This window comes from Mesocricetus auratus, unplaced genomic scaffold (genome assembly GCF_017639785.1).
Source record: "Mesocricetus auratus isolate SY011 unplaced genomic scaffold, BCM_Maur_2.0 Super-Scaffold_100714, whole genome shotgun sequence".
In the NCBI taxonomy this organism is placed as follows: Eukaryota; Metazoa; Chordata; class Mammalia; order Rodentia; family Cricetidae; genus Mesocricetus; species Mesocricetus auratus.
Window position 1 is genome coordinate 1,231,639 of NW_024429270.1, and position 15,124 is coordinate 1,246,762.

A 15,124-nucleotide genomic window follows, 5' to 3' on the forward strand; every position below is an offset into this window, starting at 1 on the left:
TATTTTTTATGACTACAAAGTTTACTGTAGAAAAAATAAAAAGCACAGAAAAATACAAAGAAAAGTCCCCAGCAGCCCTGACATACTAATGTTTTGTACACACACACACACACACACACACACACACACACACACAGCATACACACAGGTGAATGCCACAACATGCGTATGGAGGCCAGTGGAAAGCTTGTAAGAGTTGGTTCTCTCTTTTCCCTCTGGTTCTTGGGCTTGAACGAGCCATCTCACCTGCCCTGTGTGCAACACTAAGGTCTTAAGGGACACTGAGTTTTGTTGTCTGCTTTCTTATTTTTCCTGATTCTCTAATGAGGGGCCACATCCTGTGTCCACTGTTGTGTCACAGGACTAGCCTGATCTTCCTGCATCCTTTGGGTAGCCTGGGATAATAAGTGTGCAGGTCAATGTGGTTTGAGGGCCTGGCAGAAGCACTCAGGGACCACATAGAGGGTCATCCTGCTCCCTGGCCCAGCCTGGCTGCCCCATCAATCCCTACTGGCCTGGTGCCAGGGCTCATCTGGGAGATGTCCACTGTCCCCTTGCTGTTCCACTGCCTGTCCTAGCTTCTCATGGCCTGTCCTGAGCTGCCCCCGGGGTGAGTGTCCCTAAAGGCTGTGGTAAGAGCACAGGTCTGTGGCCAGCCGTCAGGGAGGCTTACTTCAGGGAGAGAGGCTGTTGGCCCCAGTTGCATCCTCAGACCAGTCTTGTGCCTAGAGGAAGCCTCTGTGCACTGCTTCTCATTGTGTTTCAGGATTTCCCGTTTCCTGACCGCCTAACCTATTTATGGGCCACAATAGTTCCTTCCCTAGGGAGCTCTACTGTACTGGACCAATTGATGGAGCCTCTGGACAGGTCCAGCCTGGGCTTGGCCCAGGGAAGAGACAATAAATAGGTATCATTTTACATGCAATATTATAGAGCCAGCCAGGGTGTGGGGCTGATGACTCTGAGGCTTTTGTCCAAATACAGCAGTCCATCATAGACCATGTGTGTGTGTGCAAGATGCCCAGCCCTTGGCTCAAGGCATCGTGACAGGCACTAACTTCCTTTCTCTTCTCATCTCCTACCTCCCTTACCCACCCCTGCCTCCCAGCTGTAGGTCCACTCACTTCTTGGGACATGTCTGTCTTTTCCTGCCCCAGCACTTATGCTTGTGACATCTAAGAACATGTCCTTCCACCAACCCCCAGTAACTAAACCTAGCAAGATTTATCCAATGAGGAGACACAGCTGTAATTGGACAATTCTTACCTAGCCTTCAAGACCCGTATCCGACTGTTGATGAGGGATGTCCTTCTGTATATATGTTTCTCTTATTGGTTGGTGAATAAAACACTGATTGCCCAGCAGTCAGGCAGGAAGTATAGGCAGGCTACCAGAGGAGAAGGCTGGGGAGGGGATGCAGAGAGCGGCCAGCAAGAGACACCATGTAACCGAGGAAGGAGTAACAGGTCCCGACCCTTCTCCTGTGCGATAAGACCACCTGGAAATACTTAGATTAATACAAGTGGGTTAATAATTAAGAGAGGGCTAGCCAATAAGAAGCGTAAGCCATCTACCAAACAGTTTAATAATGTCTCAGTGAGCTTATTTGGGGCTAATCAACAGCAGGACCATACTGGAAAGAAACTCCATATTCAGAATGTCATTTCTCAGCTGGGTGTAGGGGGCGCATGCCTTTAATCCCAGCACTCAGGAGGCAGAGGCAGGTGGATCTCTGTGAGTTCAAGGTCAGCCTGGTCTACAGAGCCAGCTCCAGGACAGGCTCCAAAACAATACAGAGAAACCCTATCTCAAAAAACCAAAAAAGAAAGAAAGAAAAGAAAAGAAAAGAAAAAGAAAAAGAGAGAAAGGATCATAACTCTCATGGGTTCAGAGGGCCTACTCCCCAAGGGCCAGGTGCTGAGGCTCAGAGCCCTGGAGGGAGGAGGGTCTGAGGCACTGTGTTTCACTGTGTGGCTTTGAATTGGAGAAGATGCCTGAGGCTTTGTCAAAAATCAATCAGGCCTGGGGTCTCGTAACCTCAGGTTGGCCGCTGGCCAGATGTGGGGCAGTTGGCATTCTGTAAGCTCCATCTCCTCCTGGGGCGGGAGAGTGCCGCAGGTCTCCAGGGACTCAGGGCATGTGCCAGCCCTTCCTGCCTTGCTTCTCTGTGACACCGACGTCAGATTCAGGAAGCAGGCAAGTGCTGGCCTCATGGTGCAGATGAAAGTCAGGCTCCAACATGGGACAGTGGTGCATATTTATCACCCCAGCCATTTCTGGCCCCAAACAGCAAACCCAGAGCCTCAAGTAGTCAACTTAGTCCTCCCCCCACCTCCCCACCCCAAAACCTGCTTCTGACTCAACCGTGGCATTGATGACCACAGCCAAGCTGTCTCCATTTCTCACAAGCACCTGGGGTCTATCAGCTGCAGTAGTGTGCGGTGTGTGCGGTGTGTGTGTGTGTGTGTGTACATGCGTCCAAGTGTTCACAAGCACACTCACGCCAGCATTCACTTGTGTGCACACACACCTGTGCTTGCATGCTCATTATCTCTGTCACATTTGTATACATATGTGACACACTCATATACATGTCAATGCACAGTCTTTTTTAAGTGTTGTTTTTTATCTTATTTATTTTTAAATTTATTTATTTATTACGAATGCAACACCCTGCCTCCATGTACACATCAGAAGAAGGCACCAGATCTCATTACAGATGGTTGTGAGCCACCATGTGGTTGCTGGGAATTGAACTCAGGACCTCTAGAAAAGCAGTCTGTGCTCTTAACCTCTGAGCCATCTCTCCAGCCCCAATGCACACAGTCTTACGCTCGCATGGGCACAATACTTCTGCACACTCCCGAACACACAGGCCTGCCCTGCCTGCTGCCACCCCAGGTTCAGTGCTGGGGTGGTTGCTACAGAGAGACCATTTGTCCTGATGCTAGCAGGCGAGGGAAGAAGAAAGAGAAGCAGAGGTGGAGATGAGATGGGAAGGGGGGAGGGGCGGGGAGGGCCGGCAGCTAACTGCCTGTTCCATGAAAAGATCAGATTTTCCCTGGAAACACCCAGGCAGCTCCTGCCCTCCACCCCTTTTCTCCAGTGGCCTTTCCTGACTTTCCTGAACTCAACAAAGGGTGTGGTACGGATCCACCTGGGCACACCCTGGCCTCCTGTCCAGCTCGGCCTGAAGAGACCCTTCCTGCCTGCCACACTCACTGCGGGCAGCTCTGACCCAGAGAGAGGCTGAGTTGCTGAGCTGCTGGGTCTGCGAACATCGTCCATACCTTCAGAGGGCCGTGGTGGCTAGTCTCCTGCCTGGAGGAGGCATGGGCTGCTCCTCTGGGACGAGGGGACCTTCCTTGCAAGCCTCCTAATGAGAAGCTCCTACTTGGCTCTAACTGAACCCCCTTGTGTGGTTCCTACCCCTGTCCTCCAGGAGCCTTGTTTTCTCTGGCCAGCAGAGCTGGGTGGGTCACAAGCGGGTGGCTGGGACAAAGCGACCCCTGCACAGGCCCCATTTCCATCTAGGCTTCCTGCCCTCACCCCCACCTTATCTCATTTCCTCCCTCTCCATCCCCCACAGCCTCCCCCCCTCCTCCCCCTCCCCCCCCCAGGCCTCTTGGGCTTTTTCCTTCCTTTCCTGTCCCTGTCGCTTTCAGGCTCTCTTCCCTTCTTCTCCCCCTCCCCCAGCTCTCAGGCCATCCCCCTCAGCCACCCTTCTGCCCAGCGGAGGCTCCCACAGCTCCCTCCAGGGCTGAGTCCTGAGTTGGTCCCCACTGCTCCCAGAACCCTTACTCCTTCAGTCCCTCCTGGCTCCCTCCCGGTTAGTCACTCTTCCCCCACTTGCTCCTGATCTGGGGACATCAGCCTTCAGTCCCCGCTCTGGGGACAGACTTGCCACCCTCCCAGCTGGCCTTTTCAAGGGTTCATCTCAACTGCAAACTCTCCCGCTCTAACCTACCCCAGCTGCGGCTTTTGCAGATCCCCCCCCCAGGATACTCTCAGTGGGTCCTGCTGCATACACACTCGCCCTGAAGGGAACAGCCTCAAACCCCGTCTTTATTATTATTGTTACTATTATTATATTTGATAACTTCATTTATGTATGTAATGGAGTCTGGTCACTCTTACCCATTACCCTCGGTCCCTTCCTCCCTCTCCCACTGGTCCCGCCTACTTTGATGGTTATTTGTGTGTTGAGAGAGAGAGCCACTGCATTTTTTTGTTTTTGTTTTTTTGTTTTTATGAGACAGGGTTTCTCTGTATTGTTTTGGAGGCTGTCGGTCCAGCCCAGCCTCGAACTCACAGAGATCGCTTGCCTCTGCCTCCCGAGTGCTGGGATTAAAGGCGTGCGCCACCAACGCCCGGCTGAGAGCCACTGAATTTAACTAGGGCTGCCCGCATGAACACCCATGGGGGTTATTTACTGGGGACTAGGGGACTTGTCAGTGGTTCCATCACCCCTCCCCCAGCCACCACTAACTGCCAGTAGTTCCTCAGGAAGGGGTGGGGGCCTCATGAGCCCCTCCCTCACCTTTGATGAAATGTTTCCAAGGCCAGTTAGCACGAAGAGATTCCCAGGTCCAGTAATCACACCACCTTGCCCACTGTGCCTTCCCAACAAGGGGTTTTCACATCACTTCATGATCAGATGCCCCCAGCCATTGGGAGGATCCCTCTGTGCTCCCTATTTCCTGCCCACATCCTTGAAGAGAGGGTCTGCCCAGCCTAGAGTGCGGCAGCTGCAGGGAGGGATTTAGCCTTGGTTGGCAGAAGTGCAAGCCAGTCGGTCAGACAGAACGGCTAACACTCTGAAAGAGGGCAGGCAGCCCGCGGGGCCCAGGACAACAGAACTGATGCTACAAACCTGACCCCCTTTCTCCAGGACGGAGGATTCCAGCTCCCACTTAGGGGTGTGCACTAGATAGACACCCCACACTGGTGCTGTGGCGTTCCCCCGCAGCAGAAGGCTGCGCTGATCACTGCCACCCCAGCAGCCACCCAGCACTACAGGCTGTAAATCACTGCTGTTGTCTGACTGCCCATCTGCACATACTTTGAAAGGGAAGGACAGAATCTTGCTGCCCCCGCCAGCCCAGAAGCCGGCGCAGTAGAAGAGAAAGGGGGTCTTTATGCCCACAGGCAAGAGGGCACTATGTCCCCTGCCAGTCCCCACACAATGCATTCTGGTGAAAGGGCCTTTTGTGATTGGCCAGGACAGACTTAGCACCCTCCCTATTTAGGAGGCGGTGGTCACCAGATCAGCGGCCCTGCCCTGGGTCCTGAGACTGTCACAAGACACAGTCAGGGAAGCCTTAGACCTAAGAACTCTAGGAAGAGGCCATCTGAATCTGGAAATACATAAGGACACAAATGGCAGCCAGAGGGGTGGGATGGAGTCCTGTGTTCCGCGTCCGCACAGCCTGTGCTCCCTCAGCTACCTGAGACCGGAACTGTTTCTGAGGAAGCCACGCCCATCCCCAGAGTGAGGATCCACCACCTTGCCTTCCCTTCACTCCCCTCCCCCACCCAGCACAAGCCACCTCAAAGATGCACAAGAGCTGTCTCCTCCACTCAGGATGCTGGTCCCTGAGAAACCTCGCTACGTGTCACCCCTGTGAAGGAGGGTCTACAGGGACCTGCTGGCTGGCTTTTCCTCATACCACACATGCCCGTGCATGCTTGTTTTTGGTCTTCCCAGCTAGGATAGGAGTTCGCCAAGGGAGTTTGCGTTCATCATGGCTTGCTCCTAACACCACGGTAGTTTCACGGCGACTGTTTGTGTGAATGCATAGATGTTCGTTGCTTAGCCTTTCCCCCACCCTGAGAGGCAGGCACAGTGAGCCCATTTATAGACTAAGGTTCTGGGGGCTGGGGAATGTTTCCCTAGTTATGTGGAAAGGGAGATGTAGGAAGGTTTCCAGATCCATTGCCTTCTCCGGCATGCTTCCTGGTATTGGCCTCCAGAACATCCCACCTGGCTAGCCTTTTGGACTAGCCCTGAAGCTCAGTCACCCCCTAAACCTCTCCCCTACAAAACTGACCCCGCTGAGCTGTGCACTGTCAGGCAAGTTTCTTAACACCCCCAACCTCAGCACTCTACTAGTAATGTAGGGCAGTCACCCTGCCCAGCAGGGGTATCTGTGGCAACGGAAAATGGCTCTTGGGACCTGAACCACAAAACCATAGGTATCAACAAGACCCGTGTCCCTCTGAAAAAGGACAGAGGGACCACAGAGTCTGACTTACTTCTCCTACCTCCATGTCCTTCTCCCCAGATGGAGGAAAGGCAGAGAGGGTGTGCCAGAGGGGGTCGTCCTCCAGGAACCAAGTAGAATCCATCTTTTCTGAGCCTAAAAGGACTTGTCTGTCAGCAACTTCCGTCTGGACGGTGCTAGAGACTGGGAAAGAGGTTTTCCTATGAAGGCTAAACGCCATTTTCCTTGGCTCTGACACTTCCCTCAGACTCCTTGTCTTGTCCTGATCCATCCTGCCCACCCTCACCCCTGATGACTGGACAGGGTCCCCTGGAACAGCAAGCTGGCCTGTCACTGTGCAGGTGGGTCACTCATCAGCAGAGGCGGAGTCAGGGTGGACACACGGTGCCCAAGCCTGCCCCTGATCTGAAGACGGATCCTCAGGTGCAGCTGCTGTCTACAGAGCTGGCTGGAGCCTCAGGCTGGAGTGAGCAGAGACTGGGGACCCCACCCAGGGTCCCTCTAACCCTTCTCCCCCCACCCCACTCTCTAGGTGCCCCTACTCCTGTGCAGCCTGCCCAGGTCTTGTGAACACTCTTCCTCTTGCCTGGAGTCCCTCTCCGCTACGCTCCCAGATCGACCTTCGATGTTCCTCAGCTCTCAATGCAAACAGTGCACATGCCACCCCCAAAGAGCTCTTTCCTCTCCCTGCCTACCCACTCTGGACTCTCCCCCTTATGGAGGCTACCGTGTAGAGCTGGTTGGGCCTGCTCAGTGGCATGGCTGGCATGGCTGGCGTCACAGTCGGGGGGGACGTGCTTCCTCCTTCCCCCACTTCCGGCCTCTGGCCACTCTAGGCAGCTGAGGAGAGAGTGGGCCAGTGGAGGCTTCTCTCTTGGAAGGGCTGAAGAACCTCCACTCTCTGAGTCTATGCTACACCAGGTCCTGTTCCCAGTTCCCTCTACTTCCTTGTTCAAACTCCAGAGAGGCGCCAGAGGGCTGCATCCTGCCCACTGCCCAGTCTAGGACTTCACCGAGGCCTAAGGCAAGTCCACATTCTGGGGAGCTATCATTCGTTCATTCATTCATTCATTCATCCCACTAGTTCACAAATTCACTGAGTGCCGGGCAGCTTAGGAGCTGGCCTGGCCCTGTCCTCTCAGCGTTCTTCTTGGTCCCCAGTGCCTTTCTCGAGTCCCCAGTCTTCCTCTTGGCAAGAATACCAGCAACCTCCTTACTACAAACCCCCTCAGGTATCTCTATGAGACTGGTCAAGGCCTAAGGCCAACCACGCAACGTCCTGGTGACAGCTATGGTTACCATGACAACACACCCTGAATGGCTCTCCCAGGAAGTGCATGATGCTCTCATGACTCCCATTTCTGCAAGGAAAGGCTCAGGGAGGTAGTCCACGGCCCTTGAGGGAACACAGCTGTGAGCACAGTGTTGGTATTCAAGTCCAAGCTGACCTGTCCTGAGCGATGGCCTTATCACTGGACCACGTGACTTTCCCAGGCCCGGAGGCTCATGTCCACCTTCCAGCAGGCAGGGATGTCAGCCAGCCATGAAGGTATGGAGTCCCCAAAGAACCTGCTTTCTGACAGGTGGCTCTGGGAGGGTTTGCCTAGAAGCAGGGGATCGTTTCTCCTGTGGTCCAGACAGCCCAGTTCCCTACAAGGAGAGGTGATCCCTTCCCAACAGCACTAGTCGTGGCCACTGGGACTTCCTTTTCTTCTCTACTTTTGCCAGGGCCTCGGGGAACAAGATGGGATCAAGAAGGAGCCCATCTTACGCCCTATCTTCTGTTCCTCCCACCAACCCTGCAGTCAGTTCAGACCGTCCTCAGAATGCCAGACCCTCCTCTGAAGCCCTCTTCTGACCAGCTTCCTCTGAGGCCTGGGCCACCCTCTGCCAAACCCTGCTTGCCTGCCCCGAGGCCAGTCTGTCCTTGACTCAGCCAGTCCTATCTCCTGGTTGGAAGCCAGTGGCCCACTCAAAGTAACTGGTCTCCTTCCCTGGGGCAGAGAGCAGCTGCAGGGAACTAGGGTAGGGACCGGAACAAGAAAACCCCCACTGACAGAGCTGCAGCAGGTGCAGGGGCCTGTGGTAAGGAGGCTGCCCTCTCCCTCAGCTCAGAACAGCCTTGGTCCCCAAACGAGGCCCTCTCCTACCGAGGTGAAGATGGGAGGAGACTGAAGGCTGGTCTCACACCCCCAGCGTGCAGGCTTGCCCACCTGTGACTCCATCTGGGCCGCTTCATGCCTGGGGCTGCAGCTCAGAAATCCGACATCAAGGAAGTCTGTCAAACAAACGTCTCTGCACTTTGGGCCTCCTCATTCTTGCTGTCCCATCTGCCATTCTCCACAGCCTGGGTTTGCATTGCCTAGGTCCTCAAAGGCCTCCCTCACAAAGCCTTCCTCCCTCCTGTAACCTTTGACCCAACACATGCCATCTCCAGCCATAGTTTGTGAGGTGGCAAATGGCACTGCTGTCTCAGCTGCATCGCTGACTTCTCCCTCCACACCGCATGAACTCATGAGCGCCAAGCGGCATGTCCACACAGACCTGCAAGCGGTTGGGGACCTTTCCCCTCCCTCCTCTTTGCCCCTCAAAGATGCTCTTCCCTCCTACGCATTCAGCTAAGCTACCTCATATCCCTTTTGGGGACTGAGATGAGCTACCTGCTAATACATAAACATTTCAGGCTTTCTCCTAACCAGGATCTCTGATTTGGGAACTTACAGAAAATGCAGACTCTAGGTTTTGAGCCCCTGACCTGCCAATCAACTTGCATTTTAACAAAATCCCTAGGTAGTTTATGTACACGAACAGTGAGACTCAGGGCAGATCAGCTTACTAAAGACATGATTATACAGCAGTGGGCTTTTTTTTTTGGTGGTGATGAAGTTTTATTTTGTTCAGTGAAAGCATTTATTGTAGCATCACTGCCCAATGGAAAGTTCAGGATGGCTGCTGTGAGACACTCTAGAGTGACCGGGCAGACCACTTTGGGTGCTGAAAGTTGAACATAGTAACTAAGAACTTTGTAAAAGTGCATTTATTTATTTAATCGTGAGAGAGCTCTTGTGCAAATGGAGAGCTGTCTAGATCCCACTGCCCAGGACAGCTGCTTTGTGGAATGTCACTGAGTTTACGAGGCGGTTTATGGTCTGTGTGTGTACAATGAAGCTTTCCCAGACTCATCACAACTCACAGGTCAAAGGTATTGGCTGTTTCTCTAAGACCTGTGATTTGATTTTTAAATTTAATTCATTGTTTATTTAATTTTTGAGGCAGAGTCTCACTGTGTTAACTAGGCTGGCCTGCTTCTGCCTCCTAAGGACTGGGATTAAAGGTATGTGCCATTACATGCAGTTTATTTTTTTTTAAATTGTCTGGTGGTGGTGGTGGACTTGAGAGGCAGAGGCAGGTAAATCTCTGTGACTTCGAGGCCAGCCTGGTCTACAAAATGAGTTCCAGGAGCCAGGCTGTTACATAGAGAAACCTTGTCTCGAAAAACAAAACAAAACAACAACAAAAAATGCTTGTTACACAAACATGAGGACATGAGTTCAAATTCCCATTATCCAAGTTTAAAGAAAAAATGGACCTGGCCATGCTCTGTAATCCTATTAGCCTAGATTCCAGTCATTGTAGAGGGTGGAGACAGGAGGGTTACTGGGGTTTCTGGCCACCGGCCTAGCTCCAGGTTCAATGAGAGACCCGTCTCGAAGGAATGAAGCAGAGAATGATAGAGCTGTACACCCAACATCCTCTGGCCTGTTTTCCCAGGCAGGTGCCTCTGCATACATGTATGCATATATACACATAAACACACAAGTAGTTCTCAAATTCCTTGGCCCTGGCTTATTAAAATACAGAATTCTGGAGCCCAGCTTGTTCAGATGAAGATTAACTGCCCTATCTCAAGGGATACATACTTAAATTTTCTTTCTCTCCTTCCCACCCTCTGTCCCTTTCTCTTTTCCCCACTCCCTTCTCTGGTGTCAAGGGTTCTGTCTATGACTGATCCAGCCTGGAAGTCGCTTGATGTAGTTCTAGGGAATGTAGAGGAAGAAGCAGAGGCCACTCAGAAAACAGAGGAGTGTAGAGCACCTGCTCCCAGGCTCCGTAAGTTCCCTTCACGTCTAGCTTACTTCCCTGTGCTTCTTCTATGACCTGGAGGCACAGGGCATCGGGAAGCAGCCAGCTTGTACCTCTGAGCTGTGATGGAGGCTCAAAATTACAAATCCACGAGGCACTGAACATCTGGATGGAATATGAGCTGTGGAAAAACCGTGCCTGTTGGTATCCATGGTGTCTGAAGTTAAGCAAAACAGTGCAAGGGGTAGGCTACGGAACAGACTAACAGAATCCCTTAAAAAATGTCACATTGTTTCACTGCATGAGAGTTACTGTGTTAGCAAGCGCCTTCTAGGCCCCCCATCACCCACAAAGTGAAGCTGTAGACTCACACCAAGAGGGTGTCAGCCCAGTGCTGGAGGAGGATTGTGAGTTGGAGACTAGCTTGGGCTACACAGTGAGACCTGGTCTCAAGAGACAGAAGACAGTCCATAAACATAACAGCCTTCAGGTTCCAAGGCTTGCTCTCCAGCCTCCTCTGAAGTCACCCTATGTTCACTGGAGCCTCTTATAGTTAGAAGCCTCCCTGAGCCTCTGACCCTACACAAGGGAAAGTTGGAGTCCTTCCTCAAAAATTGACAGGCACCGTGCTCCACTGGGAACAAATCTGAGACCACAGTAAAAACTCCCTGATGAATGTGTGGAACAGCTGTCACCAAGCCCACAGCAGGTCCCCTTGGCTTACTCCTGGGGTGCTTCTGTAGCAGCTCTGGGCTGTGGGTGCAAGGATCCAAAGGAGAAAGCAGGCTGAGTGGAAATTTGATGGGGTAGGCTTCAGGTCCTATGGCCCGAGACGTCCCAAATTGGCTGGACTCAACCAGATTCTTTTCTTTTTTTTTGGTTTTACGAGACAGGGTTTCTCTGTATTGTTTTGGAGGCTGTCGGTCCAGCCCAGTCTTGAACTCACAGAGATCCACCTGCCTCTGCCTCCTGAGTGCTGGGATTAAAGGCATGCGCCACCACCGCCCGGCTCAACCAGATTCTTATTCCTTTCTTAGGTCGACAATGTGGCTAGCTGTGTATCTACAGCTAACAAAGACTCAGAAAGGTAAGGGATGGCTTAAAAGACCCAGGAGCCGGGTCTTTAATCCCAGCACTCGGGAGGCAGAGGCAGGCGGATCTCTTGTGAGTTCGAGGCCGGGCTGGACCGACAGTGTCCAAAACAATACAGAGAAACCCTGTCTCGTAAAAAACCAAAACCAAAACAAAACAAAAAAAAAGACCCAGGAAGCTCAGAAAGTTGACAAGGCTCCTCCCATTCAAGAATGAAGATTGTTCACCCAGGATAGAGCCCTTTCAACAGTCAGATGTGTGGAGTAGAGAGGCCACGGTGCCGGCCCAGAGTCTGTCAGACCTGGACCCTGAGATGGGTGCAGCCAGCAGGAGCATGACCTGACTCTCCCTTGGCCCAGGGCCAGGCTGGGCAGTGCAAACTGACCACAGAGAGCTCACTGGGGACAAAGGAGAGTGACAGTGGGCCTACTAGTGGCCTAGGAGGAGGAGGCTGGATGGGCTATGGGGAATGACTGGATTCTGGTGGGCCAGTGTCCCCGAGTCATGCTGCTGTACCTAACACTGTTCTTCTGGCAAACAATTGTTACAGCAATGCTATCTTTTCCTGTCAAATTGGACCCTGCTGATATCTTTATTATTTATTCATTTGGGGGCTTTTTTCTTTCTTTAAGACAGAGTCTCACTACATAGACCTAGCTGGCCTGGAATTCACTATGAAAACCAGACTGACCTTGAACTTGAAGAGATTCACCTGCCTCTGCTTCCCAAGTGCTAGGATTAAAAGGTGTGAGCCACCATGCCTACCCCTGCTGAAGTTTTGTTTATCCTCTTAGCTGCTGGACCTGAAGAGCAACTTGTACTGGTCGGTAGGTAGCCTTTAGAGGTCCCGCTCACTCTCCATGGAAAGATTCCATTACATATTCAGTATAACAATAAACCTTGAATGTCTTACAGATTAAAAGAAAAAGCAGAAAGAACAGAAAAATAATGGTGAAAAAATATTTAAAGAGTGTATACTGGAGGCTAGGTGTGGTGGCGCACGCCTTTAATCCCAGCATTCTGGAGGCAGAGGCAGATGGTTCTCTGTGAGTATAAAGCCAGCCTGGTCTACAAAGTGAGTTCTAGGACTGCCAAGGCTCTGTTACACAGAGAAACATTGTGCCAGAAAAAAAGGGGGGGGGAGATGTATACTGGGGCATGGAAGATGGCTCAGCGAAATGTTTGCCTTGCAAACACAAGAGCCTGAGTTTGAGCCCCAGAATCCTAATAAAAAAGGCTGGGTGTGGTGGCATGCACTTGTAATCCCAGCACCAGGACAGGGAAGACAGGCAAACCCTTAGGTCTCTGACCAGTCAGACTAGTCGTGGCAAGTCCCAGACTAGTGAGAGATGGTGCCTTTAAAAACAAAAAAAGGTAGGTGGTACTTAAGGAACAACACATATATATGAAAATGCACATGCATACACATAGACATCCAAGGAAAATGCTCTGCACGTAAGTGGAAAAAAATTACTCCCAGAAGCCATAAGATTGTGAGGTGAAAACCCCAGGGCCAGAGGTGGGCTGTCTTCCTATAAGCTGTTGGCCAATGAGGCACCCACACCTAGAACTAGATGGTGAGACATCAAATGCCTTGGCTGAAGAACATGGAGAAATCAGGTTGGGGCTGAGCCAAAACTTCTCCCCTATTGGCTAGCTGGAAGTGTTTCTCAGGTTGTTAGTGTGAGATAGAATCTTCATACTACACTACCAACATGATAGGAGACATGTGACTTTGGTGCAATGATGATATAACTGTTCAGGGTGCAGCTAACTGCTTTTCAATTGGATCCTAAGACCTGCTCCACGGAAGGGAACTCACATTTGGTACTATAAGGGCAAATGGTCATGTGGTAACTGACAACAGCTGTCACTGCCAAGGCCGAGTCAAATCTAGTCCTTGAGGCAGGGGGGATGCCAACACAAGACCAAGAGTGGTCAGGGCTTCCATTAGGAGAACCGGTCATCACACCTCTTTGTCACTATCAGAATGGCTTCAATGTCCGCATCAGTACAACAGGAATGTAGATCTTTTTTTCTGTGACATCAAGAGTTTTTGGCTAACATGGTCAGGAAACTGTTCGAATCCCTGGAAGTGCTTCAGGGAAGTCTGGTCTGGTGCCAGCCAGCTTGTAGGCTGGCTACAAATGAAGCAGTCATTGAGCTAGCGGCTAATGAGAGCCATGATAGGTCTCCAATTCCCAGAATGAGCCACTGGGACAGCTGCATGCCAATCAGTGAACTGTCATTTAGAAGGCAGCTTCTATTAAAACATGACTTCCTAGGAGCTGCACAATGCAGCCCTGCCTCCCCCCCCCTGTGACCCCAGACTCCATCCCCAAGGTCTGCCCTTCCCCCAGCTTCCCAATTAGTAATTGACCCTCTGTCATCTTCCTTCTGAGTTAGAAACCAAAGCCAAGGGCCATGTTGTGGCTGATGCCACTGTTCCGCTGGCCCGGCTCCAGCCTAGATAGTATCTGTCTTCCTCAGCACCCCCTCACTTCCTCTCAGATGGGGATGCAGAGCATTAGGAGTTAGCAGCTGCCGCCAGGCACCCTTTAGAGGTTGATGAGGTAATCCCCAACGCAGGCTGACGAGAGCCTCAGGGTGAAAGGGGCTCTGTGTGGAGGAGAGAGTCTTGACTGTGTCTCTCCGTCCCCAGGAGTGCTTCACTGGTGTCCTGGCACCAAGCAGAAGAAAAGCTACTCCGGACTTCCTTGCCTCCACAAAAGCATCATTCACTCTACAGCAGACACAGACTGCAGTGAAGATTTCGGCACAGTGGCGGGCAGGAAGCCCTGTTGAGGTCACTGACCACCCCACTCCACCTATTTCAGGAATTCCTTTTGTAGTGGGGTAAGCATATGGCACCAAAAAAAAAAAAAAAATCAATCCCCAAAAACTGTGAATGCTGGCCATCTACTGTCACTTGGGCTGAGGGTTGCTAGATGCTGACTGGGCTGCCAGGGAGCGTCGGGACAGGGTAAGTGCTGTGGAAGGTGGCTCTGGTTGGCTTGGTGGCCCACAGAGGAAGGTCGGAGAGTGAGGGGAATGCATCTGCACCTGACAACTGTGAGGAGAATGGGACAGTGATGGTCATTAATGTAGCAGTGGGTACCAAAAAAAAAAAAAAAAAAAAAAAAAGCCGGGCGTTGGTGGCGCACGCCTTTAATCCCAGCACTCGGGAGGCAGAGGCAGGCGGATCTCTGTGAGTTCGAGGCCAGCCTGGTCTACAGAGCGAGTGCCAGGACAGCCTCCAAAACTACACAGAGAAACCCTGTCTCAAAAAAAACAAAACAAAAAAAAACAAAAAAAAAACAAAAAAACAAAAAACAGTTGAGGTTCTAGGAAATGGTTCAGCAGTAGACACTTGCTGCCAGGTTGAACTACTTGAATTTAATCCCCAAGACCTACACTGAAGAAGGAGAAAATTGACTCCTGAAAGTTGTTCTCTGACCTCCACTTGTACACCCCCCTCCCATAAATAGTAAATGTAATTTTTAAAACAGTTATTTGGGGGAAGTGGTGGCACAGACCTTTAATTCTAGTACTGGGGAGGCAGAGGCAGGAGGATCTCTGAGAGTGCCATGGTAACTAGGGCTAGGCAGGGAAACCTTTTCTCAAAACAAAGTTCTTTTGCAAACTTACAAACAAAAACAAAGGTGTGACCTCAGGGCCACTACACAGGTTGTAGGAATGCGAAAGTGATGTGGCAAGTCCTTATC